The following is a 27,241-nucleotide window of genomic DNA, read 5'->3' as shown; positions in this document are numbered from 1 at the left end:
TGTGGGGACGTTTGTAGTTGGTCTGATGTGGGGTACCAAGTTCTTGAAGCTTGGTTTACCCTTCTTGCTAAGGTCTTAAGTGTGGGGACGCGTCCCTGCGCGTCCATGTTGCATACCCCCGTGCATACACCATGTTCTAATCATGCATCTATGCTGTGATTTCATTTTACCCTAATGGGGTCCTTCCCCACCTTTTCGTTCTATTTAACCCTATCCTCAAAGCTGTTCCTTGACCGTTTGCCATTATTCTTTGTTTTGTGATTTTCCCATACGAACTGACCCTACGTTCATCAAAAACTCTAGCCCTATTCATCCCTTCGAATGTCTATTTTTCTTTTTTACCGACCCCTGTTCCGCTAGACAGATTTCAAGTTATTACTTTTTGAAGCAATTCTCGTAAATGTGACGATTTTCCATGTGAATGCATCTTTATTACTTTGGAACCCTGATCTGATGAGTCAGGCCTGTCCTACCCTTTTGCCCTGACATTTTTCCTTTTTACTCCGTCTCCTTTTGATGCACGGTTCATTCGTTATTAATTTTTACGGGTTTTCGGAGCTTTTTTGTGCTGATTTTCACATTTTTCCATGTGAACCTGCCCGATTTTACCGGAATTAAGACACTCGAGTTGATGGAGAAGGAATAGACATCGCAGTAGAGGCGGAGATATGGATTGAGTCGATGAATGATTATTTCTCTACTTTGGAAACTGCTGCTACCAATCAAGCAATAATAGCCAAACTTAAGTTAGTTGACCATACTCAGATATATCAAATACAATAGATTGTTGTTTCAAGTGACTGCATGCTTATGAGCTATCAGAGTAGCGCAGCAAAAGTGTGGTGGGCACATAACCATAAGTTCAAAAATGATACCCCTGGTTTCTCTCGAGATGAGGACATCTCGATTTCTCTAAGGGGAGGTGGATGTAATACTTCCACGCAATAAAAGTTAGTTGGTTAGTTCAAAATCTAGTTAGTTAATGGTGCACAGATCGGTCGCCATATGCGTGTGTAGTGAGCGTCAGAAGGTCCCCAAGAACAAAAGAACTCTACTTTTTGCACACCAATCAATGAAGAAAGCTTGCACGACATAAACAAGAGACCAATTGGGTGCAATCTTCCCCCATGCCTTGTGTGAGCGCTCCACAAAGCATGTATTTCATATATTATTCATCTTCAAGCTCAAATAATAGCCCAAATTATAAAATAGCACACTTTAGCTTTTGAGTTTGCTTTTGTGCCAATAAAGAATTAAAGCTACTGGGCACCCAAGAAGTCAGCTGGTACCCAAATACAATGTCCATTACAAATATTTAAATCGTACGTCCATGCGCATACAAAAATAATAAATAAATATCAAGCGCTTTGATAAATAAGCACGACAAAATATAGGCGCAATGTCTAAGATACGCACCCATCAAAATTATTGATGATAACTTAAATACACGCTATCCTCCAATGCCACCACTGCTTGCTCTACACATCAACTGAAGCATTCACAATTGTTAGAAAAATAATACAATTAAACCGACAAAAGTGAATACCTAGCAGTCTTCAGCTACATAAATAAATTGGTTAGAAATCAATCCTAACCTTGATTTATCACGAGTGCGCACTCTAAACTCATAAACATTTATTAATTTAAATATGTATTTTGCGGAATCACCCGCTATGGAATCACCCATGTACACACAAAATTAACAAAACGCTCGAAAAGAATAGGCGTCCCATCGACTTCTTGCACAAAGAATCCACTTTGTGTATGAGCCCCGATAATAAAATTTTATGGAATCCACCGCAAAACTCACGGAATCCACCGTGGAATATGCCTTCTGGCATCATACCCCTGGGGTGGGATAGCAATTGTCCTCAATTGCTATTAGCTCAATGTGGAGTTAACAGAGTGGGGAAAGCATTTAAGTCTCTAGCGTGCATCCATTGGGCCTCTTCAACAGGATGATTTTTAAACTTAACCAAATATCTAGAATATCTACGGCCAATTCTAGTGGTCATAAAGTCAGTATCTATAATAGTTTCAGGCTCAAGGATTTCAGTTTCATCATCTAGCAAATGAGGGTTTTCATAGACAGGGTGTACAGGTAATTGGCCTTTAAAAGGTCGTAATAAACTGATATGGAAGGTGTTGTGAATTTTCCAATGTTGTGGTAGTTCTAGTTTAAATGCATTATTATTGATTTTGTGTATGATCTTGAATGGTCCATAAAATCTAGGTGCTAATTTCACAACTGGTTGTTTATCTACACTTTTTAATCTTCGTTTTTCTATGCGTAACCAAAGATAATCATCAACTTTAAAATTCATAGCCTATCTTTTCTTATTTGCTTATTTTGTATATGATTGCTGAGCTTTGGCAATCATATCTTTAACTTCATCAAAAATAGTAGCATGCATGTTAGCAATATCATCAGTAGTTTGAATTTTGTTTGATAATGATACAACAGGTGTAGGCAATCGATATCCATAAATAACTTCAAATGGTGCTTTCTTTGTAGCTGTATGTGGTGTATTATTATATGCAAACTGAAGTAAATGTAGATGTGTATCCCATGTGTGTGGTTTTGAAATGGTGTAAGCATGCAAAAGATCTAAAATAGTACTGTTAGTAGCTTCTGTTTGACCGTTTGTTTCAGGATGAAATGTAGATGAAAAATCAATCTTTGTTCCTAAGTTAGCAAACAAAGTAATCCAAAAATTATTACAAATCTAGAATCACGATCAGAAATAATGACTTTTGGTAAACCATGGTTAGTGAAAACAGTTTTCAAAAACAATTGAGCAGCTTGAGATGTAGTTAAAGTTTTCTTGCATGGAATAAAATATGCTTGTTTGCTAAACATGTCTACAACAGTCCAAATCATATCATGGTTAGCTTTAGTGTTAGGTAAACCAGTGATAAAATCCATTGAAATCTGTTCCCATGGTTGTGATGGAATAGATAATGGCATTAGTAAACCATATTGTTTACCATGGTGTCTTTTAACTCCTTGACAAACTAAACATTCAGATACAAAGTTAGATATCAGTGTCCATATGTGGCCAATAAAAATCTTCAGTCAATGTACGCAAAGTAGATATAATTCCTCTATGACCTTGATATGGAGGACAATGAATTTCATGCAAAACAAATGATCAAAATGGAACTGTCACACATAATCTTTTTTCATAAAACATGAATCCATTATTGTAAGACAATGAATCAATATGAATCCAATTATTTGCAACTAGTTTATTCCAATCAGCTTGAAAAGTAAGATCCTGATTATAAGTATCTTTCATAGGGATAAGGGAATCAAATGATATCACAGAAATATTATGAATTGTCGGTCTTCTACTCAAAGCATCAGCTACAACATTCTCTTTTCCATGTTGATATTGTATAAGGGGATGAAAACTTTGAATAAAAGTGGCCCATTTAATGTGTCGGTCAGATATTTGTGGTTGACTAAGGAGATGTCTAATGCTTTGTTGATCAGTTTTGATCATAAATTCAGATCCCATTAAATAATGTTTCCATTGACGTAAGGCTTGTACTACAACTAGAAATTCTTTATCATATGTAGAAAATTTAAGTTCAGATGGTTTGAGTTTACAGCTAGAGTAGGCTATTGGATGAGAATCTTGCATAAGGACGGCTCCTATTTCAAATCCACTAGCGTCAGTAACTACTAAGAAGAATGGTCTATTGAAATCAGGTAGTTGTAATACAAGAGCATGAGTTAAAGCATGTTTCAATAAATCAAATGATTTTTGCTGATTGTCAGACCAATTATACACAATACCCTTCTTTAAAAATTTTGTCAAAGATAATGCAAGTAATGAGAAATTCCTCACAAACTTTCTGTAAAAACTAGCAAGACCTAGAAAAGAACGTAATTCATGCACATTTTTGGGTATGGGCCAATTTAAAATTGCTTCTATATTTTTAGGGTAAACTTTAATACCTTCTGATGAAATAATATATCCTAGATATTCAATTTCTATTTGGAACAATTCACTCTTTTCTGGATTAGCATATAATTGATTGTCTTTTAACAACTTAAAAACTAAAGACAAATGTTCATAGTGCTCATTCTCATTTTTATTGAATACTAATATGTCATCAAAGAAAGCTATGACACAATGCTGATGTTTTAGAAATATGTGATTCATCATACGACTAAATGTGGCTGGTGTATTAGTTAAACCAAAAGGCATAATAGAAATTCATAGTGTCCAAATTGTATTCTAAATGCAGTTTTGAATATATCAGATTTGTCCAATCTTACTTGATGATAGTCAGATTTAAGATCTATCTTACTGAATATGGCAGATCCTTGTAGTTTATCCATAAGATCATCTACCCTAGGAATTGGATATTTATTCTTAACAGTAATTTTATTTAGGGCACGATAATCAATGCACATGCGATAAGTATTATTTTTCTTCTTCACTAATAAGACAGGTGCACCAAATGGAGAACTACTAGGTCTAATTAATCCTCTGTTAAGTAATTCTTCTATTTGATTTTGAATTTCTTTCTGTTCAATTTGGTTATGTCTATATGGTGCTTTACATGGTGGTTGTGTTCCAGGAATTAAATCTATCTTATGATCTTCAGGATGTGAAGGTGGTAATCCAGGTGGTAAATCAGCAGCAAAACAATCTTGAAATTGGGCAAGAAATTGTGTATGCCTAGGATGCATCTGTTTTTCTTTAGCTTGAATTTCATTCACCCATATTAAATAAGATTTGCTACTTTTACGTAATGCACGTTTAGCCTGAGTATGAGTAAGTAGTGGAAAATTATTAAAAGCGTGCATACCATGCAATGTGATTTGTTTTCCTTGAAAATAAATTTTAATTGAATGGGTAGAATAATCTATGTCAGGATTGTATTGATGACGCCAAGGCATTCCTAAGATAATGTCACTAGACTACAAAGGTACAAACCATAGTTACCATTAGGTGGAAATTGTTGTGGTCGCTTGTCTCGTCCTCGAATCTTGTCTTCAGTGTCATGAGCCAAGGAAATCGCATCTTCAAGGGTTGTTGGCTTGAACATATTGACTTTCGCATAGAAATGTCCAAGTAGGCCAGACATAAACTTGCGTTTATGAGTTGCTTCAGGTACATCTTCGACCATACGTAGTTGTAGTAGGGCATTCCAGAAACGTTCAGTGTATTGGGAAATAGGTTCGCGATCTCTTTGTTGTAGAAGATCCCATTGCTTGATGGCTTTTTCATGGAATTGAGGAGAAAGGAAATTCTGCAAAAATTTCTTTTGGAAAGTCTCCCAGGTAGTGGGGCAATCAACGCTCTTGCGGACCACAGTCCACCATAAAGATGCTCGGTCAACTAAATGGTTAGTGACACATTTAATTTTGTCTTTCTCAGCATATGTTTCTTCATGGAAGTAATCATCAAATTGACTGATAAAAGCAAGTACAGTCTTTCCATCACATGATCCATTGAAAGTACGAAATTTGAAGTTTCTTTTACTTATCTTTGTTTCTTTGCGAATTGATTGGGCTTTAAGTGTTGCGTTGATGGTACGTCATATAAGATCTTTGGGTTGCGGTCCATCTTGGTCAGTGGTAGATCGTTGCAGATTGGCCAATTGAACTTGCAAACCTTGTCGGGCTCTTCATTCTTCTTCGAGCTGCATCATAATCAAATCCAACTTTTGCTCCATCGTTGGTTCGGGTAGATCACCTTCAGCCATAAGATCGTCCATGTTTTATTCAGTCATCCTGCAAAATCCAAAAGACCTCACACTCTTTAAATCTTGTTAACGGGATGAGCATAGCTCAAAGGTGGGTTTACAAAGCTTGTATATTTTATTTGGCTTTTGTAGTCTTTCTCCTTTACGATTGCGGAATTCATTGTCATAGCTGTCTTCCCAGAGAATAGTGTTGCATAGAAACTGTGTATGAACTTCTATTCTTTCTGAAATTGGTTTAGCAAGTCTGCAAGTGTGAATAGGGTCTACCAGAGAGCAATAGACTAATTTGTGTGCTTCTGCATGTGAACTGCCACTAAGGTAGTTGTTGAGGACGTCTTTACTAACTTTGGTGACTTGCAGGATTAAGGGAACTTGGAATTTTAAAGCTTAGGTAACCAAGATAATTTTCGTGGACTTCAGGACGTCTTCAACGGATTTGGCGGTAGCTAGAAGATACTGACGCCGCAAACGAAAAATTTCGTGGTTATAAGCTTTTTAATAAGCTTATTATTAAGCTTATTAAGCTTTTTGTTAAAGCTTTATAGCTTTTGGCTATGGAGTTTAGTGTTTCTTATCTGTATGAAGGAAACTTGAGGAAGGAGATATCCGTGTGAGAGGCTAGTCTCTCGCGATCAGAGGGTGCAGAAGGGGGTTCTTGACTGCCAGGAACACGATGGTATCGGCCGCTCGCGATAAAACTGACTGTAGAGCTCGATCATTCTAGGAGCTCCGCCTTCGCGCAAGATGGTAAGCGATTGGAAGCTCTTGATCTCAACTTCGCTTTGATACCACTAGTGCTTAGATCGGTCGCCATATGCGTGCGTAGTGAGCGTCAGAAGGTCCCCAAGAACAAAAGAACTCTACTTTTTGCACACCAATCAATGAAGAAAGCTTGCACAACATGAACAAGAGTCCAATTGGGTGCAATCTCCCCCCATACCTTGTGTGAGCGCTCCACAAAGCATGTATTTCATATATTATTCATCTTCAAGCTCAAATAATAGCCCAAATTACAAAATAGCATGCTTTAGCTTTTGAGTTTGCTTTTGTGCCAATAAAGAATTAAGCTAATGGGCGCCCAAGAAGTTAGGGCGGTACCCAAATACAATGTCCAATACAAATATTTAAATCGTGCGCCCATGCGCATACAAAAATAATAAATACATAGAAAGTACTTTGATAAATAAGCGTGACAAAAGATAGGCGCCATGCCTAAGATACGCACCCATCAAAATTATTAACGATAACTTGAATACACGCTATCCTCCAATGCTTCCCAATGCCACCGCTGCTTGCTCTACACATCAACTGAAGCATTCACAATTGTTAGAAAAATAATACAATTAAACCGACAAAAGTGAATACCTAGCAATCTTCAGCTACATAAATAAATTGGTTAGAAATCAATCCTAACCTTAATTTATCACGAGTACGCACTCTAAACTCATAAACTCTTATTAATTTAAATATGTATTTTGCGGAATCACCCACTATGGAATCACCCATGTACACACAAAATTGACAAAACGCCCGAAAAGGATAGGCGTCCCCATCGACTTCTCGCACAAAGAATCCACTTTGTGTATGAGCCCCGGTAATAAAATTTTATGGAATCCACCGTAAAACCTCACGGAATCCACCGTGGCACGGAATCCACCGTGGAATATACCTCCTAGCATCAGTTAATTAATAAGTTAGCAAGATTACTAACTAAAGACTAACTAAGGTAAAAACTAACTAATATTAATAAGTAATAATTTTTATTTAATTAAAAATATATATGTTAAAAAATCAAGAGTCGTAAATCTGATATTTTTCTCGGATTGACAAAGACCGTGGCCATCCTTCACGGAAGTCACAACGTGAACGAGACTTATGAGCCATATTAATTACTAGTATTAATGTGTAGAGTTTGGATGGTCCAAAAATATTGGATTTTTAGGCAAAAAACTAGTATATTTTAGATATTATCGTAAAATGATAGAACTGGATATCATTTAAAAGAAAAGACAAGTGCTGTTTTAGCTAGTTTTGGAGACTTTATAAAAAGAAAAAAATAAAGAAATGTGATTGGCGAAATCACGCGTATTGCAATCACAGTCTATAGGCAGTAAACATCACTTTGAACAGGGAGAGAAAGGAGTGATTTGAAAGCTTTCTAAGCAAGTGTCTTGGGATTTTATCCCCCTTTTGGAGCCAATGCAACCATAGAATTTATGATTTGAGCATTAGATCATTGATTCTTCCAAGATCCCTTTCACTCTTGTTCTCAGTCTCATCCCCTCCTCTCTAATTCATTTTAAATATGAGGCATGGGGCGGCACAAGGGAGCATAAGGAGAACCCGAGAGGCTGCGAGAGAGAGATAGAGAGAAGGATACCCCTCCAAGAGATTGTGTGTGAGAGAGAAAGAGAGAGAGAGACAGAGACATAGAGAGAGAGAGAATATAGCTACCCCGAGAGGTTGCAAGGGAAAGAGATAGCTCAATTCCCTCTATCTCGATCCTCAACTTAGCTATCTTCTCTTACACTCTCCCATCTTGGATCTATTCCGACTTCTTAATCTCTTGAGTCTACTTTTGCGGACAATGGCCTCCAAGCGAAGAATGTCACAAGCGGATGGAAATCCTACAACTGGCAACAAAGCTTCGGGCAAAGGCATCACTATCAATCCAACTATAGTTCCATTCGTAAGTAATGTATTTCTAAATTGATAGATGCTTGCTTTGATTCTCACATGAGATACATTAGGCCCATGCTATGATGTACGAGAATAGGTCATGGGAAGGGATAAGCCTCTTCTCATATATTTGAAAGATGGAGTTTGCAAAGTGCATGTATCAAGGGAAGTAAATTTGCACTTATTTGCATATGGCTTATTCGTTGATAGAGCAATCGGTCAGAGGTTATGAATAACATAATAAAAAAAAGAATGACATTAAGAATTGTGCATACAAGTATTAAGTAAATTTTGGATAGAATTGCTCTTTGATCCCAAGAGGGAGAGTGAATATGCAATGGATTTATTATCGCATCTATTCTTGTATTGTTTGGGAAAAATACAATTAGTTTTGTTGGATTGATTGAACAACACCCTAAATGCTTTTTACAATGAACTAATTTTTGCACTATGATTTGGATAAATATTCCAAGTGCTTGTGTTTGATGGAAAAAGCATGGCAAGGGTCAGAAATGACAAGTAGCCATGGGAAATAAAGGAATGTTTCACTGGAAGATGATATTAGGTTGATTGCCTTGATTGTGCTTGATTCCTAAATGGATTAATTAAGGAAGGATATTTTGCGCAGGTGGATCATCTCCAAGATCGCACCACAGATTACCCCGAGAGAGCATTGATCGATTCACGGGCCGAAGCTCGAGTGGTGAAAAGGCCAACCATGGAAGTTATGTCTCACTTCTAGGTCGCTTGGGGTCAGTGGAGCTCTAGAAAACCCTTGCGGAGTCCTACATGGAGCTATAGACTGCCGTGAGCCACCCAACATCTGGGGCATTGGAAGATCGTATTCTAGATAAAGGATGGAAATTGTGGTGCCATGTGAATTGGACCATGTACTTCTATTGGACAGAAGGGATTCATAATTTCTCCTATATGGGCAGGAGACAAAGATTAACTTGAAGATAAGTTAAGGAACTTGTTTGACAAAAGGACTGCTTGTTTTGTTGTCTATGTTGTAAATTACATGAACGAATATTGTGCCCTAAAAGGCTTAATTAATGAAGCTAATTTTAAATGTCGCATATAAATGTGGTAGGACCTAATTAGAAAGCTATCAAGGGAAGCGGGTGGACGGAATCCTCGACGGGTCTGTCCTACGACAGGATGGTCCCAGAAAACTAGGAGACTTCTCACAAGGATTTATCACCATTCGACTTTAGATATTTTAAATTAAAACCCGGTTCATGCCGTTTTAGGGGACCGGAATGGGACTATGCCCTACGGGCAAAGAGGTTGAGTGTGCATCCCTCTCGTTTCCCATTCTCTTTGAGCCAAGTGTGGCATGGGTCTGCTTTGGCTTGGGTATCTTTGTGTAAAGTAGAATGTCCAAGATCTGACGCTAGAATGATGTTAGGAGACCTTGGCCACTAAGAGCAAATTTCAGGTCAATCCTAGTGGGTTCGGCCGTGAACGTTCCGTTGCGAGGCGGATTCAAGAAACCCTAGGTGAAAAAACTCAGAACATTCCATGGGAGTACCGGGCAACGACACTTAGATTCGTTTCTCGATAGACCACTAAAAGCGTGCCTGGACAGCCGATGGGCGGGCACCTTACACTCCAATTGGAAGTAACATTTACCTCATTTTCTTCTTCATATCCTATAACTTGCACCTTAAGTTTAATAGGCATGCAATTTGTATTAGAATCCAAAGAAATCAAAATGCTTATTTTAAGTTTGCAACTCCTATAATTGAAGCCCAAAGCAAGAGTTTGTCATGGGATAGTGTAAGACAAATACAATGATTGGGGGCATACAATACACCTCATGGTATCACCCTTATGTTCATACTCTCTAGATTTCCAAAGTCTTTCTATAATGTTATCCAGTTTCTCTTCTACAAAGTTTTTACTTAGCCAAGGTACCTTTGTTCTTCGTAAATGTGTTATTTTAAAGTACATTATAAAGATATGTAATGATATAAACCATGATAGGCATATTCTTCTTGAGATCCTTCTAGCTGTCATGGACTTTTGAATATCATAATAATTTTTACATTTAAAATTATGCATCATTGTCGTATTAAGAATCTCCTAATTTAGAGATGAAAGTCTTGGAAATGGAAAATCATCGAAATGTTCATATGTACCTACTCTAGAGAGAACCACATAATGTGCATGATATATAAAAACTCTACCCTCACTAAAAGAATCCATGGTTTAATCAACATAGATAATGTCTACGAATACCTTATGAATTGCATGGAAGCTTCCACTTAAGCTTTCCATAGGTTGCCATTTAGCACTTGTTCATAAAAATATATCTACAACCAAGAGTTCATTATTAGTACTTATTTAAATGAAAAAAATATTGCATATGTTATCAACTAAAGACTCACTATATGTTTGTTGAGAAACACATTTGTTTGGAGACAAGTTCATATCCTTGGCCATGTAAAAATGTTACACTTTGACAAACCACCCTTCAAGCATAATTTTGAAAACAATGATACATCTCTTCTAGTGATGTTTTATATCATCTTTTTTTCTTCTTTTGACCTTGTGAGAGCCCTTGGCAAGAGGGTAGCATGGCAGCCCAATTGTTTATGCTAAGGGATTTTGGCTCCCAATTTCAATCAACTCTCTAGATGTAGATGGTGTGAGAGTTTACTAAATGGCAAGGGCGCTTTCTAGAATGCCATACACAAATTGAATTGGTAGAGAAAAAGGCTCAACAAGAAAGATAAATGAACTAAAAGGAATATTAAGAAGACTAATGAAAATATATTGGGCACCAAAAAAGAATATTAAAATCTCCTGACTTTCAAAAAAGTCATTATTAATTTCACAACATCTTTATCATATCCTTTGTCAAATTTTATATGTAAATAAGAACTTTGGGACTACCAAAACATGTTATACTTTTGAGATTTTGCCTAAAAGAAAAGAGAGAATCACGAAGTGGACTCTACTATCTCCAAAAAAGAGGAGACAAGAATATTGTATTCTTTGCATATGTGGAAAATTGTCTTTGGTTATTTTCTTAATCCCATGATTAATAAGAGCGTATTTTTTGAAGTGTTTTTGGCCTTAATTGTGAACAAGAAGGTGAGATGAGAGATAGTAATTGTATTATTTACAAAAGTGTTAGAATTACATGTCTCAACACCTATTACACATGTGTTAGTGTGACAATGTATTATTACTAAAACCCTCTTGAATAATATGGTTTTTTCTAGTTTTTTACCATGCATCCCTTTCGAAAGGTTTTTTTCCACAAAAACATAATTAAATGACTGAAAATGATAATAGAAGTGAGTACTAATCTATTTTCAACTAGAAAATTTATAAAAAATAAATGAAGAAAATAAAATATTTTAACTAAAATGAAAAATAAAGAGAATTTTATTCCATATACACATAAGAGAATTTGAGCCTTTAGATCTTCAAGTAAAAGTCCTTATAGTAAATAGATATCTTGCTCCAAGAATAGGTTGTACTAGATTAAAATTGCTATAATTCTTAATAGAATATTGTAGGTGAGGAATCCCACATGTCAAAATGTAGCTATGAAAGATTACATTGACGTTGTGTAGGTGACATTTTTTAGAAAACTAGGTAGAGCCAAAACTATTCTAAAATAGACTATTATATAGGTCTTGTTTGTAGTATAACTGGCTCATCCAAACTATGGTTCAACCACCACTAATGCATCTTGTAATTATGGAAACTTATCTAAAATAGAATTACGCCTACACAAACCTTCCTTTAGTGGAAAACCTCTCCATTTTATCAAGTACTCAATGATAATTGAGAGTGAAGCTTCTTCTCACACTAGCCAATGATCTCCTCAAGGATGTACTGAACCATCCTCATTAATAGGAGACATCTCATCAATTGTATTCAACTAGATGCCATAAAATGGTTTGAGTTGATTTGACATGAAACATGTTGTGAATCTTAGGAGAAGAGGGAAGTTCTAGTCTATATGCCAAGCTCAGGGAGGTCACTCATGAATATATGTGTGCATCATGTATATTTTTAAAATAATATTTTTATATAATTATGAAATACAAAATGGTGTAATATAAAGAGATTTTTTACATATTGAATAGAAAATGATAATTTTTTATTCAAGGAAAATTCAAAGATCAAAATATTCAAAAATAGGCCTTGAACGTATATGATGTAGAGGATATACATATAGTGAAACCCCCCCCCCCCCCCCTTCCGAGATGCCAAGCCTTTGATATCCTTCCAATTCTTGTAGGGTCCATAAAACCTATGAGCAAGTTTGTTAATGGAACCATCTTTCAATGTAGAGTATTGAGACTTGGATACTTCCAATAAAACTAACTCTCCTTTTGGAACTCCAATGGGTTCCTCTTCTCATCAACATACATCTTCATTTGGTCTTGGGCTTTTCTAAACTTCACCTTGTGCTTCTGAAGAAGGGTTTGCATCCTTTCCAATTCCTTTTTCCCATGAGGGTTTATCTTCTCACTAAAAATGACTCCAGATAAGGGCACTTTGATACCATATAAAGCCTCAAAGGGTGAAACCCCAATGCTAGTATGGGTAGAGTTGCTGTAATCAAACTCAAAAAAATGGAACCAAGAATCCCACATATGCTGCACATCATGATAGAAATGGTGAAGGCAGGTCTCCAACCACTTATTTATCCTTTCTATATGCTTATTAGTATGTGGATAGTAAGATGTAGAAGGAACCAACTTAGTATCCATGGAGTTGAATGTTGCCTATCTAAAGTTACTCACGAAGTTTGTATCCCTATCTGCATGCACAATCACTTGGAGTAATTCATGTAATCTAAGGACATTCTCCATGAATTGACTAGCCACATGTGATGCAATGAACCATGTCTTTGTGGGAATAAAATGGGCTAACTTGGTGAGTCTATCCACCACTATATATATGTTATTTGATTCCTTTTTGGTTGTAGGTAAGGAAATAATGAAATCCATGGTTATATGCATCCATTTTCCTTCAGGATTAGGTCATAGCTATAATAAACCACCTCTCTTATAAGTGTTGTCCTCATTCTATTTGCCATGGTATGCACTTCATGATATAATACTTCACATATTTTCACAATCTCTTCTAGTGAAAGCTTTTTTTGATTTTATAATAGGTCTTAAACACTCCAAAATGCCCAACTATAGGTGAAGAATGCAACTCCTCTATACTTTTTAGCATAAAGGGAGAACTAGAGGGAGTGAAAATCCTATGATTAAGCTAGATGAGGCCATTCTTAAGCTAAAAATGTGAGTTTTCCTACATTAATCCTTATTATAATTTCTAAAATCTATGGCCACTTATCATCCAAAAGATAGGCTCCTTGTAACTATTCAATCCAATCACTGTGTAGCTCAGCTTGCCCACATCCTTAAAAGATAATCAACCACTTTATTATCATTTTCCCATGTATAAGTGATGTTAAAATCATGATTTTGTAGGGTAACCATTCACCTTTACTACTAAGGCGCGAGACCTGATGACTAGGTAAGGAAGTACTTTAGGACCTTATCGTCACTCTAGACTCTAATCTAGTTACTATACAGATATTGGTTCAACTTATTTATTACATGAAGTATAGCCAACATCTCTTGGTCATAAACATTCATAGCCATCTCTTTATCCCTAATCTTGTGCAATAACTCCATGCTCCTATAACAATATATCCCCTATACCATGGCCTCTTGCATTACACTGTATAGTAAACTCTCTAAAGAAGTTTGGGCATACCAAAATAGAAGTGGAAGTGACTCGTGAAAATGTAATTCTCCTTTAAAATATTGGAAATATTTCCTACATGAATAGTTCATGGTTATGGTGGCATGGCCTAGAAGCTTTTGCTAGCATGAGATGTTTTGTAGACTATGGTGGATACATGGATTGTAGTGAATGTTGGATATATTAATTGGTCACAGAATGAGGATATATATGAATGTTATAAAGTCTCAGACACAAGAAAGAAGTATAGTAGTGAAGCAAATGTGCAAGGAAAAAAGAAATTACAACATGTTTCAAGATTTCTCTTATCATTATGAGCAAGGTTTTAATTTAGTGATGATACTGTTGTTAATATTACGCAACAAATGACATTATACTAGGGCTACTTGACGTAGGTAGATTGATACATTAAATTTTTTTAGTATTGTGCAAGGATTATTGTCATGTTATTCGGGGCTCCAAAAAAAAAAAGTGCTACAGTTGTACTATCGTTTGAGCAAGGTGGTGTGTTGCATTGAAGAAGTCATAAATTATGTAAAATGATTTTTCCTCACAAACTGCTAAGAATATGTATGGATCGTGACTCTAGGGTGGTCAGTTCAAATGTGGCTAGTGTAGTTATTTGAGGGAGGATATGAATACATCAACATCACACTTGGTTGGAGTTGGTGATGATTGTGAAAGCTGCTAGCTGCCTTATTATTTTGACACTACCTACCAATTTCTTGTGTATCCTACAAGGACAACAAGCTACTGGAAAATTCTAAAATTATTGCAAGGAGAGTTATTGAATTGTGTATTGAGAGCTAACTAATAAAAGGATGAAGAGTTGGACTATTCTTAGCACACATGGAAAGTGAAGGGTAAATTTGATAGCCAAATTTGAGGAGCATTAATCAATTATCATCCTCAGGCTTGTTCATGGTATCGGAAGATGAGTGATGTACTAAAAGGTGATAGAAAATAAATATGTGTTTTTGAACCATTGAGTCTTAGCAAAATTATGTTTGTTAAACAAACTTGTTGGCCCTCTAGATGCATGGGGAGTATGTTGACCTTGCTATTTTCATAAATGACTACTTGGATGATTTGGAGAAATTGGGTGATATTCTTGGTTTGTCTTGTTCTCTTTGAGGCATTGGAAGTTGAATGAGAGATTATTAGAGCTAAAAACTAAATTACTTAATTATTTGCACTAAGCCATTGACTTATACTGGTGCTCCTTTGCTTTCATGTCTTGGGTTGTGAGAGTGGATTATATTTGCTCTCTGCTCATGACACAATGCTTCATTAGCCATGAGAATAATTAGTTTGTTGATTGGAAATAATTTATGCATATGGTTTAGGACTTCATGTCCCCAGTGGAAAAAGAACGATTGGCAAGACGATGATATCAGCTTGACCAATGTAATCCCATAGTACATGAGTATACAAATTAGTCCATGAACTTAACTATGTGTGTTGAGACTCTTAGTGATGATGCAAAATTGCACAAGTATATCTATGGGTTGAAGTCTAGGTTGTCAAGGCTGATATAATGGCTCAAAAGCCTTCCACTTTATTCCATGCAATTGAATTGACTGAAAGATATGCAAACCTAGTACTATAAAAATGAGAATTTTTAGCAAGGTTATAGATAGCCCCGCACCCCATCGAGGTCAATCCTATATGGGGTTGTATTTAGGGGCAACCCTTGTGCCTAGTAGTAGCCCCAAAATACCTACTTACACCCCTTTCAATCCTGAAATTAAACATGGAACTTTTGGAAAAGAACTTGGCTCTAATGGTGAGAGTAAATATGTTGAAAATAGACCCCGAACTATATTAGTCTTGAATGGTACAAGTGGTCAAAAGTTCATCTCCCCAAATGTCATGGAGTAGAAAGTACACAAATTGATTTTAATCAATCAACTAACCATTTACAAATAAGAGCTTGATGGTCATGGGTTTCAAACAACCAAAAGAATTCACTCAAATTAAGTTTTTAAGGACCTCAGCTCTCTTTACATCCTTTTCGGTATGCATAACTTTCTCAACATGAATAAACTAATTTCCATCCCACAATCTCCAACTCTCAACTTTGCTAGTTAGATCCAAGGATGGCCTTGAAGGTACCTAAGGCCACATTGCATTGAAACCAGGAATTGCTTGATCCACAAGCCACGATGTACATTGTTGGAACACGTCGTGGCTCAATAGTTGGTCGAATAAACCCTTAAAAAGATTATAGCTTTAATAAGCTATACATAAAAACTCGTTTTTCAAGTTACTATGTTTCTTTATATTGTAAAAATAAATATCTACTAATTTAATATCATTTTTATCGATGGAGCATACCAAAATTTATGCTCTAATACCACATGAAACATAACCAAACCTAAGTTGTAGGGAGTGTACTTTGGTACTCATCTAGGAATATGATCCTAGCCATCACCACCATCGGTGCTACTTAAGAGCGTGCGGACTTGGGTGACTAGGTGTTCCCTAGGTCTACCTCACACGCAAAGCCTTTGGCCTCATCCCACGAGGATCCACCTGTAGGTTCCTAAAGACACAACTACGGTCTATAGCACCAATCTAGTAATGTGTTATGATGATCACTATAGCATGAGCTATCAGAATCTTTACACAAGGTTCATTGATTTCAATAATTTAAAACATGAACATCAAAAAAAGCACGGACAATGGAAGATTGCATGTGCTAGGCTCTAAGAAACTATAGCCACTAAATTAACTAGAGTTGTGAATTTGGTAGAAAATCATACTCATAAGCTCTAGGAAGTTACATGCATGAATATGTCCATCAACTTGGGTATAACACTATATAACAAGAGCCAACATAAAGTGAAAATGGAAACATATAGGCATGCTATGACAAAGCATGAAGTATTTAGAGAAGCTACTTTTTTGGCTCAAATGCCACAAATAGAGAGAATTGAACAGCTCACAGGCCGAATAGGATTGGTAGCTAGCACTTTAGAAGGCTTGGAGATAATTCAAGGAATCAATTTGTTGGATACAAAGCACACCAAGGAAGATCTAATAAGTCATTTGAAAGAGAAAGGGTACAAGGAGAGAAAGTAAATAGCAATCAAGCTGCTACAACTAGAAACAAGTCCTCTAGAGCATATTTTTCATTATAATACAACTTTATATTTTTAATATTTTTTAATGATAGCATGAATTTTTATTTAGATTTATCTTTTTCACTATGATTGTTATTCACGTCTAATTTTGGGCCATAAATATTATATCTATGTGACTTGAGACATCATTAGTTATTATATTCTTATTTTAAATAATGTTATTTCTAAACAATGATGTGGTTCTTTTGTATCTATTAAAATTATTAGTTTGACTAAAATAAAATATATTTAAAAGTCACAAAATGAACCAGTGCTAACTTAACCAAGTTTTTTTCTTGATAAATGAGCCCTTATGACTACTAGATTTATATTACCACCCTTCTTAAATGAAGGCATCTTAAAAGATAATGTCGCCTTGTAAACCTTCATTAAACTCTCCAATGGAAATTCTACTTAGGCGCTTAATCCTTAATATCCAGCCCTATCAGCTGATTGCAGGCTAACTCTATAGGCTGGCGCAAGATGGATTGTTGTGTAGATGCATATGTGAGCATGAGATGCACAATGTGCTCTCGGAGGCACACAACGGCATTGCGGGAGGACACTTTAGCGGCGACATGACAACACGGAAGGTGCTGCAGTCTCAACTATGGTGGCCCGCGCTTTTTCGCGATGCCACGCGATTCGTCAAGCATTGTGACGAGTGCCAACGGACAAAAGTCTCGATTCGCAATGATCACATGGAGTTGACCCCAATTATTGCTCGACAACCCTTCGAAAAATGGGGAATCGACTTCATAGGACCCATCAGTCCTACGGTGCAATACTCACAAGCCAAGTACATCATTGTGGCCATGAATTACCTCACGAAATGGACAGAGGCAAGAGCCACACGTAAAAACGATGCTAAGACGACTGCCAAGTTCTTATTGGAGCAAGTGATCTCGCGATTCGGCTGCCCCATCGAACTAGTCAGTGGACCAAGGCTTTCATCAACGAAGTGATAGCGCATCTCCTTTCCACCTTTCTCATTATCCATCACAAATCATCACCATACTACCCTCAGGCAAACGGTCAGGCAGAATCCACGAATAAGATTCTCGTCAATGTCCTGACCAAAGTAGTCTCAGCCTCATGTAGCGACTGGGACAACAAGCTTATGGCAGCTTTGTAGGCTTACCGTACAGCTTATAAAATGGCTGTCGGCGGTCAAACCCCGTTCAGGCTGACCTATGGAACAGAAGCAATCCTACCCTTAGAATTCTTTGTTCTTAGCCTAAGAATAGCCCTTCAAAAATGATGGGAAGGGAAGGAGGCATAGATGCAATGCCTGGTCGAGCTTGAACACCTATCAGAGACCCGTCTTCTAGTCACCCATATACTTATATGTGAAAAGGCACGTCGCAAGAGTTGGTTTGACAAGCATGTCAAGCAGCGTGACTTTGAATAGGGTGACTTAGTGCTCCTCTACTCCGTTAAGGGACATAAACAGAAAATGAAATTTCAAGGCCTTGGACCCTTCAAAGTTCGTGCGATCAGCCGCACAGGCAATGTCGAACTCGAAACCTTAGACGATGAGGGAATAGGCTTCTTCAATGGCAGTTGTGTCAAGAAGTACTACCCTCCCACCCATCCTTTGCACGAGCCCCCGATGTTAGAACTGCCTGTCAAAGTAGGAGTGGCCACAATCACTGAGATTGCTGACGAGGATGAGGAAGCCGTAGAGCCCGCATACCTCCATATAATGGTCACTGCAAAACAAACTTGCACCTTCAACGCTTTGATCAATGAGGGAGAAGACTTCAATGTCCTAACTCACGATCATTGGACCAAACTTGGCAGACCACCACTTCAGCCCACGAATGCTAAATTAAGCCCATATGGGGCCCATTCTACGCACTCCTCGGCAAGTGCAAAGTAGCCATTTCTATCAAGTCTGAGACTGTCACAATGATTTTTTACGTGTTGCCAAATGCTAAAGAAACAAGCACAGAGTCGCTGTTAGGGCGCACTTTGAAAAAGCAGACTCACTGCAATATTGATTATGAGTCGCAGCGCATCCACCTCGCAATAGGCAACATTCGCATTGTCACAGCTTTTAGCAAGGGCTGTGCGACTTCATCACCGTCCGCAAAGCCACCGACAGAATTATCCATAACCAAATCTAAGGAGGGGCGTAGTGCGCGGCTGCCACCTCCCAGAATTTAGGAATCACATCCCACAGTAGCAAAACATAAGGCTCAACAGCCTAGATTTCAATGGAAGCCTAAGCAGCCACAACCGCAGCCTAGGAGTCGACGCTCCTATCCTCATAAGACCAAAAACTCTAAACCTAGGAGGCCAAGATGCAGTCACAAAAATCACCGCATGATCAAGCAAAGATGGGTCTCTAAAGCCCTCTTACGTGCGCAAGGCGACTATGAGGGAAATACCTGGCTGTGGATCCCTAAGGCCCACACGGCCAAATGCACCATTCATACACCACCCTCAAGCTTGATCAAACCGCATTCCATAAACCCTCAAAACCATAAGCCGCAGTGCTCTCCTGAACCACAACCATCCGCCTCATCCACGCCTAGGCCCAAGAGAGTCCCACAAGCCTACTGGCCCAAACCGATGGCTTCGTCACAAGAGTCATCACCCGCTGAAGTCAATCCGCCTCCCCAACTCCAACCTGAATGCAGCAGCCCATCCATCGTGGCTACTCCTAATCCACTCAACATCCAAGTGGCCCAACCACAAACTCACGAACCCTCCCAACCGCCCATCTTCATTGTCAAAAGCTCTTGTTCTGTCAAACCTCAACCACCTGTCGGCCTTACGCCCTCCTATGAACGAAAATCCTTTTTAGTGCTAGCCCGCTGACCTCGCTGAGGACACCGAGGATGACGTGGTGGATTGTATTAAAAGACTAGATGACACTTTCGTGTCACTCGCGCTAAGCTACGACCGCTTGGACTTAGGTCTATTAGAAGAACCCTTTGCAACTGAAGTGCAAAATATGCCTTGCTCTTGGGAAACCTTTGAATTCGCATTCACAAAAGTTTCTCGCTCCGCTGTTGAGTTGCTTAACAGTGAAATCTCCAAGGAGCAAGCCATCAAACAACGCCTTATCACATCATACGATCCACGAACCACTTCTGCTATCACTGACCAAGAAATCACGGAGTTATCACAACTCGCTGATACTGGATCACCTTTCTTGAGGCAGTGGTATGCTCTTAGGTTGTAATGGGAAGTTGAAGGATGTTGCATAATGACCAACGCTGAGCAACGCCGCGCCATCAAAATAGCGGAGTATGATCCCACTTACGTCGCGCCCACCTCGTATAGAGTGTTAACCACTCTTCGGGGCTGACCCATGGAAGAACACATCAAAGGACACCCCTACCTTGATCGCTTGTTGACTGAGGAAGAGTTACACATTGCTAGCCATGTCGACTTTGGTGACTTCCTCACAGATGTTCTCACATACATCATGCATGTGGGAATTCGACCCTTTGATTTGGACCGTGAAGCTCAATTGGAATGCAATCCAAATTTTTATACTTGGCTCCTTCACAAGTAACTCCTACACCAACATGCCGAAAGCCCTTGACCTTTTGACCCTCAATCCTAGGAAGGATTCTTCTCAAGATGGAACGGGAGGGGGTAAGGTGAAATGAATCAGATGAGAAATGAATCAAAGGGGGTAAATCAAAGCAAAATCAGTGAAAAACATTAACATATATTATGAAAAAATGGATGGGGTAGGAAAATGGGCATGAAAACTTTGAAGTAAAGGGCAAAAAGTCCAAGTCTGAAAAGGAAAATCTGCATTGCTTCTTAATGAATTCATTCAAAAAGCATAGAGTTTTTCTTTTCCAGCAATCAGCAAATTAATATGTGGAAAGCACTAATGAAAGTTACGATTTATGGTGGGAACATAAAATGTCACAGCAAGACCACGCCCACCGACTCCCGTTCACAGACGAGGAAAGAGAGCAATACCGCATCTACCTAGAGAACCGCGCCTTCAGCTAGCTTAAGTTTCAAACCATCCACAATGTAGAAGTTGTGGTGGCCAAGGAGGAAGCAGCTAGGAGGGTAGTTGAACAATGCAACCCCACGAAGTATCTTGAAAAGTTCTCGCAAGAGCCGGACCACCTGAACTGCGTAGAGTTCCTCAGAACGTACAACCCAGATCAAGAATGTGGCATTGTGACGGTGGGCAGAGGAGAAAATGCAAAGAAGGTACATGTCCCCTTAGACCCATCCTTGGTGGAGAAGGCTTTGGGGTTGGAGCCAAAGACGGAGAGGAAACAGAAAAGGGATGTTTATGCCATGCTTAAAATGAAGAGGGAAGATGTGCTCACAAATGACGGCATAAGCATCCAAGATATCCCTGACGCAGAAGCCAGGATGCAAGCAAAGCTGATACATGTGCTCTTCTCCAGCCAGCGCTACAACTCATTGATGCATCGAATTAGCATACATGTGCTGGAGAATGTAGCAACCCATACCCTAGATGAAGTGGACTAGAACGGGTATGTGCGAAAAACGATTGACCAGATAGCCAAAGCATTGGCCCTAGAAAGTGTGCCAGCAAGAGGAGAATCTCCAGTCTCTAAAGCTACAGAAAGAAAGAAAGCCTCCTCCAAATCCTCCTTCATCGGATATGGAGGTGTCTTAACTGCGCTCATCCAGGAGGCAGTGAAGGAAGCACAGGATGCAAAACAAGGAGAAGGAGAAATGCCAGAAAGGTTGCCTCCTCTCACCAGGACAAGGATAGGTCCACCGATAGAACTGAGACAGAGGAAGAAAGGGAAGAACAGACAAGCAAAAAGACAACCAAGAAGCCCAAAAAGAAGACAATGCAGAGAAAGAAGAAGGATGAAGAAGGCAGAAAGAAGGAGAGAGAAGACTTGGAAAGGTCAAAGAAAGAGTCCCTAAAAGAGGCCAAGGAGAGAGAGAGGAAGAAGAGATAGGAGGAAGAGAAGGAGAAAGAAGAATTACAGAAAGCAAAGAAGGCATCAAAACAGGAAGCAGAGGAGAAGAAAAGTAAGGAAAAAGAAGAAAAAGAGAAAAAGAAGGAAGATCAAAGAAAAGCAGAGGAGGAAAGGAGAAGAAAGGCTGATGAGGAAGAGGAAGAACTAAGAAGGAAGGAGGAAGAGGACCTGGCTGAAGCCACACGCCGGTCCATCGAGCAACAAAGCCGAGCTGATGAATTGGGAAACTTGAGTCCACATAGAGAAGAAGGGCCAGGGTCTAGCACACAGGTGCCGGAGATCGTGCCACCTGCAGTCACTGAGGGCAAGGGAAAGGCCCCAATTTAACCAATTCCTACCCTCCTGGTGCCTTCCACTAAACCCACCACCATCACCCCTAGCATCCCCACCAGTGCCGACGTGTCAAATTTTGTGGCATGGATGCAATACTTCATCAACAAAGAGATGGCCCAGGGACAGAGCACAGAAACCACTGCCACATGACAAAAGAGGCCAGCTACTGATGCGGAATCTAGGCAAGATCCTAAACGGCAGAAGGTGGAAGCCTCAACCTCACCCATCCACACAATGATGACACCATCGGCTAACTACGACGAGTACTTCGTCGACGAGCTGCTCTCCCAATTGGAGAAAGCTAAGTAGGAATGCAAGATAGCCGTGGCTGAGTTGGCAACTGAGAAGGAATCAGTAGCCACCTTCCAGCTGGATAAAACAAGGATGATAGCCATGCAGCAAAGGGAAATTGCAGATCTCAAACAAGCAGTCAAGGCTAAGGATGGCAGGGAGGAGCACTGGAGACAGCAGCTCGAGAATGAAACACAGGAGCTAGTGAAGATGCAAAGAGTGCACAAGCTCCTGATAGTGCAATACCAGGACCTCATTACGAAATCTGCTCAGGTTGATGCGCTTGTGGCTGAGATGAATGCCAGAGATGAGGAGAGAAAACAAGACATAGAGGAGCAGCAAGAAGAGATTGAGCACCTGACAGATCAACTAAACTTTGAAAAAGAAGAGCAAGAGAGATTGGTCAGGGAGTTGGAGGACCAAGAGCAAAAGCTCATGATGCTAACCCTAAAGCAAGGAGAGAGCATGGAGGAAATGAACAAGAGAGCGGAGGAGTGAGCTGTGCATAATGAAAAGAGGGTGAAGACACTGGCACGATGCCTTGCTCTAGTAGAGAAGGAGAAAATCATTGCAAAGAGCAAGGCGGAAGCTGTCCAAGTGGCCTTTGGTGCCCAACAAAAAGCCTTCCTCGACACCATCATGGACACCACCCGCTCAGAGCAAGGAGAGTCATTGGAGGTGACACAAAGAAAGCTCAGCATCACACGCAGAGCCTTACATGCTAGATTGCAGATGCCACCCCAACCTACGAAGGTTAGGCTAAGCTTGGACGAGCAACAAAAATACCTATTGCTGGCCGGCCTAACCCCCCAGGAAATCGACGCCCTCGGATTCGAAGAGGAAGCACCACAGGGAGAACAATAGGGGGAAAAAGCAGAACTTGAGATCGACATGAACCAATTTAGGGAGGATGTAGTCCCACAACCCCCCTCGTTGTAGTCTCAAGAGCCACCACAGGAGGACCCATCTGTGGAAAGACAAGCCGCATCTAGGGAAAGACGCAGAAAGCTAGTAGAGGAAGCCAGGAAACAGCTGAGAGCCAAACCAGTCGTGCTGCCATCCGCACCCCTCCCACCTTGCCCTAATGATATCCACGTTGGATTCCACGCAGAACTAGTGCTCTGAGAGAGACAAGAACAAGAAAAGGATCCATTCACCTTTATTTTTCTCCTACCCAACAGTCTGCGGAGGGTCTTGCCGCTCAAGGTGATGGATGAGGTGATCGTGATTGGTGGCCGCTTGGGGCAAAGATAGGTAGAAGAGTGAGAAAAAACCCCGACCTCTTGGGAACAGAAGCGGCTGATTACTAGCAGAAATTTTTTTTTGAAGTTCCACACAGTGTACAGGGCTACAAAAGCCAACCCTTGTGGAGGAGGCGAGTATGTGACATCAATATGCTCACCTGGATGGCATTTTGTAACACCCTACCATTCGAGCGGAACAACCCCACCTACATGACATACCCTCAAAGGGTAGGTGTGGATTTTGATGCCACCCTCCACGGGCGGTATGACTTCCCTATTATTTATAACTCTAATGTAGTATCCTTCGAGCATGCCGTTCTCTTTAACTCCGAAAGCCTAGATGATTCTATGACACACTTTCTTGCAGATTTCTCCTCATGCCCTGACCCTGCCTTTGTAACAACCTGTAATTACCTTAGGTTACTTAAGCTACTCCTTAAGCAGGACCCAACTCCACAAGAGCGCGGCCTACCTCCCTTCTTCTTTGACCCTAACTCTATTGACAGTTGCGCCATGGCTCGTATTAAGATGAGGGCTAGTCTCCTCCCCTCTTTTTGCCTAGCCCTCCTAGAAGATGTGAATGACAGTCAATTCACTAGGTGCAATCACCCTTTCCTCTCCACCACTTCTCCCCACGTCCGCATGAATCTGAAAGGATACATGCAAAGCTACCAATTTTTTAACAAATCCATCCGACCCCCTTCCAGGGGTCCTCATTCAGATGAAGAAAATTAGGCCTGGCTGTCATTCCACAATTGCAACCAAAAAAAAAAGAAAGAAAGAAAAGGAAAGTCAAAGCAAAGAAAAGAATAACATGAAAGGAAAAGCACACAAGCACTCACTTGCAGAAGCACTTAAACACCACATAGAGCACTATCAGTGCACCTAGGGGTTCTCAAGTTAGGCGTGCCCGGTGGCTTCGGTCGGCTGGCTCCGCTCCTAACCCCCTAGCCCTTTTTGCTTCCCCACTTCATGCTTAGGGCACATCAAGGGCAGGACATATCTAGGGAGCTAACACTCGCCTATGGTTAGACCTGTCACCCTAAGCCACTTGCACCGCACCTCCCTTAACACAAATGGGGTCCTCAAGTGTGGGACATCACCCAAGCTTTCCTGCGGTTAGACCCACCTCCCCATTCCACTAGCACGAGCACACTGCACTAACACAATAAGGTAGACACTCCCCTTAGGAAGAGCACCGCACTGGCATCACACAAGCGGCAAACCACCAACTTCGGAGGCCCCCGTCAACCACTGGCTATCCATCTGGCTTCCTCAACAAACATCAGCTTCCACACACACCTGAATCTACATGTGGCCCTTCCCTTTACACCATCATTGCCCAAGTGCCTACCACCCTACAACAACACAGAAGTGCCATGGGACTGGCACCCATCTCGGAGGGGGGTAATGTTAACCCCAAGTCGAGATGGCAAAAAATGGTGGAAAATGAAGGAAAAAGCGGAAAAAGCATGGAAGAAGAGCACATGCAAGCGACCTCTAAAAGCTAAGATGAGACCAAAGGCGCAATTTTAAATGAAAGGCGCCTCAAAAAACTTGGAAAACTCTTGTAAAAGAGCGCCAAGCTCCCTCCTGTGCCAATTGTAAAATATTAGACGGGCATAGGCTAGAGGCATAAGGCTAGAAGAGGGAAATGGAAAAAGGACCTTGCCACAATGGCCGGTCATGTAAAAAAGGGAATGGGTGCCCATGGGATTTTAGGGCTTGTATATAAAGTTCAAAAAGTGAATGGAAGCTCATTCTTTGGTGTGTGGCTAACAAGAGCTCTCTTCTTCTTCTCTTCTTCTCTTCTTCTTGCTTGTGTGTGCTCTTGAGAGAGGGAGTGTGAGAGTGTGAGGGAGTGAGTGTGTGGGAGTGAGGGATCAAGAGGGTGAAGCTCTTCACCATCTCCTCTTCTCTTCTTCTCTTCTCTTCTCTTCTCTTCTCTCGCACGCACGGCTATGGAGGATGGAGCTTGGAGATGGAGGAGGCTTGAGGATGCCTGAGCTAGCATCAAGAGTCGTGGAGCTACTGAGGTGTGCGAGGGAGGAGGCTACTCACATCGGCATCAAGGTAAGCTCACTACACTCGTAGGATTGACGGCGCGTCGGCTAGGTGAGAGATAGTCATTAGAGCTCGCTTGAAATGCTTGAAGCAATAAGCGGTTTGTGGGTCTTGGCGGTTGAGCGTGAGCTCCCGCTACAATGTTATTTCACAAAAGATGTTCCCATATTGAGCACATTTTGGTGCCTTTATTTGCACAAATTTGACATGAGACCCTAGTGTCCCATTAATGTTCTCCAAATTAGTGAATAGTATATGTAACCCTAGATTTTTCAACCTCAAGCCTTGGAAGAGCAGGAAGAGGACAACAATCCAAATAGTTCTAGAATTCAAAACTCAAACCACATAGAGGCAACACCACGGATTGCTGATGTTGACATCAAGAAATTCCAGAATCAAGTGTGAGTTTGAAGTGTAGATGCAGAAAGTCACAAGAGTAAAAAAATTTGAACTGGATATTGTCTATATGGGTCTAGAAAAAAACCAAACCAGTCAATATTAGTGCTAGACTGCCACCAACATTTTGTCAGCAATTCATTGGTTTATTGATCAAATTCAAGGATGTGTTTGCATGGGAGTATTCAAATATAAAAGGGTTGAATCCTGGATTCTATCAACATTGGATTCCTTTGAAATCGGTTAGTCTAGATGCAACACTACGTGATGAACCCCCACATGGCTAAACAAGTCAATTGACTACTAAGAGCAAGTTTTATTGCTTTAGTAGATTGAGCAACTTAGATCTCCTTGATTGAAATTGTTCACAAAAAGAATAAGAAGCTATAGATATGTGTGGATTATTGAAAGCTTAATAATGTAGCCACAATTTTGGATCCCTTCCCTATCTCTTACACCTAGATACCATAGTGAATGAAGTAGGTAGCCATGAGATATACTCATTTCTTGATGGTTTCAACAAATAGAATCTAGTGCACCTTGCTCTAACAGACTAAGCAAAGACAACTTTCACTACTCATGGGGAGTAAATGTAAGCACATTGTTGTGGTTCGGTCTCAAGAATGTTGTACGTGATGCACCTCTAGCTTTGCCTCACCAAATGTGCTAAGAGCTAAGTTTAAGTTTA

The sequence above is a fragment of the Lygodium microphyllum genome, chromosome 12, assembly GCF_053477565.2.
Source record: "Lygodium microphyllum isolate KBCC chromosome 12, Lygodium_microphyllum_v1.1.10, whole genome shotgun sequence".
Lineage (NCBI taxonomy): Eukaryota > Viridiplantae > Streptophyta > Polypodiopsida > Schizaeales > Lygodiaceae > Lygodium > Lygodium microphyllum.
Note: the sequence above shows the minus strand (reverse complement) of the source record.